This window comes from Myotis brandtii, unplaced genomic scaffold, assembly GCF_000412655.1.
Source record: "Myotis brandtii unplaced genomic scaffold, ASM41265v1 scaffold49, whole genome shotgun sequence".
Classification (NCBI taxonomy): Eukaryota; Metazoa; Chordata; class Mammalia; order Chiroptera; family Vespertilionidae; genus Myotis; species Myotis brandtii.
In genome coordinates this window covers 2,394,868-2,401,266 of record NW_005368707.1, presented here as the reverse complement: position 1 = coordinate 2,401,266, position 6,399 = coordinate 2,394,868, and the positions used below count along the sequence as shown (strand labels likewise).

General features: G+C 39.5%; 1 long non-coding RNA gene across 1 annotated transcript in view; it reads left to right on the top strand.

The window, feature by feature from the left end:
* Positions 1-378: 378 nt before the first annotated feature.
* The window catches only part of LOC106727870, a 20,098-nt gene continuing 14,077 nt past the window's right edge, over positions 379-6,399 (top strand). Inside the window, exon 1 of the long non-coding RNA XR_001364119.1 lies at positions 379-710. This is a non-coding gene — a long non-coding RNA (uncharacterized LOC106727870). The remainder of the gene's footprint in view (positions 711-6,399) is intronic.

Genomic DNA, 6,399 nt, shown 5'->3' with positions numbered 1-6,399 from the left:
CTCCCTCCTCACTCTCAGCCTGCCAGCCCTGGAAGCTGAGTCAGCTCCTCTTGTGATCTTGCCCTTCCTACCAGTCTTCAGGTGTTTTCTGTCCTTCCTTGATATAAGTTCTCTCCTCAGCTGGACCTCAGTTGGTAATTCCAGGTGAATGAATGTTCTCCAATTTAGTTGTATTTTCAGTCTGGCTGCTATTTTTCTTGATTCCCTTTTTTCTAATTTTCTGACAAAATTCTCAATCTTATCTGATTTTCTTGTATAAAATATACTTATTTTAAAGTCTTTGACTGACAACTGGATTATCTGGATTCTCTGTTTTATTATGTTGATTTCTTTCCTAGTATTCCTAGTTGTTATTTTATATATTGGCACTGTATGTGAAAAACAGAGATTATTTCAGGGAGGATGATTTCGTTTTGCTTGGGGAAGGCAAGTAGGAGTACTCATGATCCTGGATCACTTGGATCTAGAAAGGCCTTGAGATTTTGAAGTTGCATTCAGTTCCAGATTCTCGTTCATCTTTATTCAGAGTGTGGCCCATCCAAAGCCAGGCCAGGACCTTTCTCCTTTGTAGGCCCTGAACTCCTGATTCCAGCTTTGGTCCCCTTTTCTTGTGAGTCTTTTGAAAGCTCTGCTCAAGTCTGAATTTTGGAATTGCCTCGTCAGCAGATGACCCTCTGGGAAAAGCAGCCCCAAATGCTAGAATTACCTGTGTAAGTTTACTTCTCCACAGTCCTGTAATTTTTCACTGCCTGGTTAGCATTCAGGTTTTTGTTTTGCCCAGCTTTTCTAGTTTTTAGTGAGAGAGTTGGTGTATATTAATCAGTTTGCCATTACTGGAAATAATTGAGTTCTTTGTGATTCTAGCTTTCTGGTCCTCATATATATTTTTAACTTTATAGGAATTATGTATATTATGCATTTAGTTTGCTTTTTTGTAAAGAGCTTTCAAATGCTATCTCACTGTCAACATGCTTTGAGTTGGGTTTTGAGTACAAGTGCAAACACCGGGCTGGAATGAGTGCCTAGTTCACCCATAAGGAAACAGGGTACTGCAAATGTTTTGTGCTCTGCCTCAGAAATAAAAAAGTGCCAGCATTTATTTCTGGACTGTGATTCCCTCATAGAGGATTTTATACATGCCAATTCAAAGTTTAAATTTATGCCATGTGTGAATGAGTGCAAAATGCCCAAATAAGAATGAGGAAAATATTTTTTTTTCCAACCATATTGAGATATCTCAAACAAATATGAAATACAATTTTTCTTCCAGTTTCCCAAAATATTTATCTGGCCTAAACAAGAATCAAGCATTTTAGGCCAGAAAACATCTTGAAAATTTCATAAGGGATTTATAAGAGAAGGTATAGAAATTCTTTTTTGAACTTTAAGCCTATGTTATTATCAGGATATCTTATCCATGAATAAAATTTTAGTGTATTTTTACACCAGTGAAATAATTTAGGTGTTTCTATCTTATGAGTCAGTTATTTCTCTAATGTTTGTTTCATATTTGTAGTTTTTCAGCTGTGTAGTCATTCTATATTTATGTAACAGAGAAGAAGCAATTAAAAATAGCTGTCATTATTTTGAGTTTTCAACTTGTATTTATAATTTGCTACAAATATTCTAGCATCACTATTGCCAAGGACTTTAATTCAAGCCTTTAAATATTTAATAAAATCATTTTTGAAAACTGAAATTATTTGATATTATCTTGATTGCTCTGAACAAAGACAGTACTTCAAACTTCTTGTTGCTTCAAGATGAAAGTTATGTTAAGTAATCTTTGAATTTAAATGTGGTTTAAAATGTTTCTTAATTCTAAAACCCTTTGTAGTACCTATTTTTCAAGCAATATTAGCTATATTTGATCTTCTAGATCAGTGATTCTCAACTTACCTAATGCCGTGACCCTTTAATACAGTTCCTCATGTTGTGGTGACCCCAACCATAAAATTATTTTCGTTGCTACTTCATAACTGTAATTTTGCTACTGTTATGAATCGTAATGTAAATATCTGATATGCAGGATGTATTTTCATTGTTACAAATTGAACATAATTAAAGCATAGTGATTAATCACAAAAACAATATGCAATTATATATGTGTTTTTCGATGGTCTTAGGCGACCCCTGTGAAAGGGTCGTTCGACCCCCAAAGGGGTCGTGATCCACAGGTTGAGAACTGCTGTTCTAGATGATGAAAGATTTGACTATGATTATGTACTAGAGTACATATAAATATGTACAGTACCATCCTGGAATAAATCTTATTAATAGATTCATAAAATACGTGCAGCATGATTTAGGAGAAATATTTTAGGTCATTAAATTTAGTTACATAAGCTACAGTCTGTTTTAAATTCTGTGTAATTAAATCTGTCTTGCTTTTTTTGAAAAAAGTTCATTACACTGGGAAGTGTTGAGTATTTGTTTTCCAAGACCATCAAAAGCATACCCAGTCACACATTAAGGAGAACTTTGAAATACTAGTTTAGCCTTTCAACTTAATGACAGTTGTTATCATCATATAATTTTCTTAACTGTACTTGAGAACCTTAATAATACTCTAATATTTGATTTGGCTAACATGTTTCTTATAGTACCTCCTTAGTTCAGATGCAATTATTTCCACTGATATGGAATAAACTATGAAGTAAAGGAACCTGGCATGTATTAGTAATCAATAAACATCACTTTCTTTCCATTACTGCTTAAGTCCCCCCACTATCTTAGCCAATGATTTTAAAGATATTAATAGAAATAGTACCAAGAAAAATGTAAGAGCTCAGCTTCCACATAAATCTTTAATCTTATTTTCCTAAAAATAAGATTAAAATTAATGCATAATGTTGTAGGCAGAATTCTAAGATGGTCCTAAGATTCCTGCCCCCTTGAGTATACATCCTGTATACTCCTCTGTCTTTTAGTGTGATCAGTCCTGTGACGAATCTGATGGAATCGTCACTCTCCTTAAATGGCAAAGGTGGTAGCTGAATCATTCCTTTCATTTTTAGGACCTAAGACTTCTTAGCAGACTGGAGAGAAAAATTCCTGCCAGCTTAGAAGTAGCTGCCATGTTGTGAAGGGCCTTGTGGCTAGGTAGGATCTGAGGGTGACTTCTAAGAGCTGAGAGCAATCCCTACTAACAACTAGCAAGAAATCAGGGACCTCAGTTTCAGCTAAAAAGAAACTGTGAGGTAATAGAATTGACCCTTGAGCAACATTGTTTGAGCAGTGCGGGTGCACTTACATGTGGATTTTCCCCCAATAAATACTGTCAGCCCTTTATATCTGCAGGTTTGCATCCGTGGATTAGACAGACAGGGATTGAAAACAGTATTTTTCACATTCCCAATGGCAGTTTCCCTGTTTCAAATATAAAGCTGTTTCCTGTTTCTAATCTAAAGCTGTTTTCAGAGAAAGAGACCAACTATAGACATAGACACACAAAATTATTTTCATTAAACCTAAAATATATACAAATATAAGTTTTCTGCTATATAAATTAATGTTTTTAGATACAAAGTTTTATTTTTTAAAGAAAACTTAGAACCACATTTCTAGTTGTTCTGTTTCCAGGTCAGTAATTAGAATGCCTGCCCAAGCTTTCTTTCTTTACTACTATAACAGCTGTAATTAATATAAGTCCATAATTGACCTAGTGCACATGGTAGTATTTTCTTGACACATGAAAAATAGCTTACTGGCAATGGATAGTTGACAGCACATACAAAATTACTTTTTTCTCTTACTCATGGAAGAGAAAAGGTAAAAGATTACTTTATTCATTAAGAGTATTATAAAGCACTTTATAGTATGCTAAAAAAAAACTAGAATGCCTTTTTAATTAATATATTTGTCATTAAAATGTTTTTTTAAAGGCCAAAGAAATAGTTTTTTTTCTTGGACTATTATAAGGTTATTATATTACTTCAGTTTATAGAGTAATTAGTGAAAACCAAAGTTTAATAGAATTGAATGACTTAAAAAATTAATTCCTAAGCCATTGTAAAACTTTTATAGATAAAAACATTTTTTATAAAAAAATGGCTTCTGCTTCCAGCCAAGATGGAGTAACGGGAACTGGACTTACTCTCTCATGTAATAATTAAAATACCAAACAGTATGAAAAAAAACCCAACCCCACAAAAATGCAGTTTTCATGAATTTGGACCTAAGAGAAAAAGGAAGTGAGCCCTATGGTTTCCCAGCTTACTGCTTGAGCGTCTCCAGCTGCAGCTCTGGAAAGAAATAAAAGGACTTCCTGAATTAAGAAAATGGAAACCAAGGCTCAGTGGTTTGCATTGCAGAATACTGGAGAAGGAGGGAGGGACACAGGTAGAGTATAGTTGGATCATATTTCTAAACCATTCTGCCATTTCTGCCTTTTAATTGGAGAGCTTAATCTATTTTCATTTAAAACAGTTACTGATTACTTCTGCCACTTTGCTATTTGTTTATGTTGGGTTTTTTTTTCTGGTTCCACAATTCCTCCATACTGCCTTCTTTACTGTTTTCTTTGTTCTAACATACTATTTCGATTCTCTTCTTATTTACTTTTCTGTATTTTGTTTTTACTTAGTGGTTATACTGGTGATTAAAATTAACATCTTAAATTTATAACAATCTAGTTTGAATTAATAGCAATTTAGCTTCAATAGTATACAAAATCTATGCTCTTATATAGTTCTGTCCCCATTTTATGTTCAAATTATCACAGATTACATCTATTATATATGTGTGGCCATGACATAGATTTATAATTATTAATTTATGCATTCATCTCTTAAATCATATAGAAAATAAAATAAGATTTATAAACAAGATTTACTAGCTTTTCCATTTACTCAGGTAGTTACCTTTATTGGTGTTCTTTATTTCTTCATATGGCTTTGAGTAATGTATACTGTCTTTTCATTCAAGCTTGAAGGTTTCCTTTAGCATTTATTGTAGGAAGGTCTATGGGTGACTATTGCTCCTTCATTTTATGAAGGACTAGAGGCCTGGTGAACGAAATTCGTGCACTGATGGGAGGGGTTCCCTCAGCCCAGCCTGCGCCCTCTCGCAGTCGTGAGCCCTTAGCGCTGCTGCGGAGGTGGGAGAGGCTCCCACCACCACCGCTGTGCTCACCAGCCGTGAGCCTTGGCTTCTGGCTGAGCGGCTCTCCCCCTGTGGGAGTGCACTGACCACCAGGAGGCAGCTCCTGTGTTGAGCATCTGCCCCCTGATGGTCAGTGCACGCCATAGTGAGTGGTTGAGCGGCCTTAGCATTTCATTAGCCTATTACACTTTGATTGGTTGAATGGGCAATTGGAAGACTGGACACTTAGCATATTAGGCTTTTATTATATAGGACTAGGGGCTCAGTGCACAAATTCGTACACCCTAAAAGGAACTGTGGGCTGTGAGGTTGTGGTGGGCAGAGGGGTGGGTCTCAGCCCATCCTCCATGCCCCTGCCCAGCCCCTCCTGCCACAGCCCTTGGTCCCCTGTCTGCCGGCAGCCCCACATGCCGTTCCCACATGCTGACAGTGCCGGCCCCGCTTGCACCCGCTAATGGCACCGAGAGCAATTGGGACCAGCACCGGGCACTGGCAGTGGGTGCAAGCGGCAGCGGCAGCAGGTGCGAGTGGGGCCATTGCCAGCAGCGGGTGTGAGAGGCACTTGCTGGCCCCGATCACCCCTCAGGAGCAGGGGGAGGTGGAGAAACCCTGAGGGGTGATCGGAGTCAGCAGCTGCTGCTCGCACTCACTGACAGCGCTGACTGATCAGGGTCGGCGCCGGGTGCCGGCAGTGGGTGCTAACGGCGGCTCTGGCACCAGCAGCAGGTGCGAGTGCTGGGCAGGACTGCGCTGCACAGGAGCAAAGGATTTTCAGTAACCATCAGAGGCTCGCCCTGATGACAGTGACTGGCGCCCCGCCTTGGTCTGGCACCCCTGGCTTACCTGCTCCGCCATCCCACCACGGCCGACACCTGCCATGTTCTGCGCTTTGCTGCCTGCTGCCGATGCCCACCATGTTTCACGCACACCCCTGGGTGGTCAGAGCACAACATGGTGACCGGTTGTTCGGTTCTGCCATTCGGTCTCTTTGCATATTAGTGTTTATTATATACACGAGGCCCATTGCATGAAATTCGTGCATGGAGGGGGGTTTCTCAGCCTGGCCTGCACCCTCTCCAATCTGGGACCCCTTGGGTGATGTCCGACTGCTGGTAGTCGGACATCCCTCTTGCAATCTGGGACAACTGGCTTCTAACCACTCACCTGCCTGCCTGCCTGATCACCCCTAACCCCTCTGCCTGCCTGCCTGATCGCCCCTATCTTGCCCCTCTGCTGGCCTGATCGTCCCTACCTTGCCCCCCCCCCCCCCCGCCCCGTCCCCCCCCCCCTCCCCCC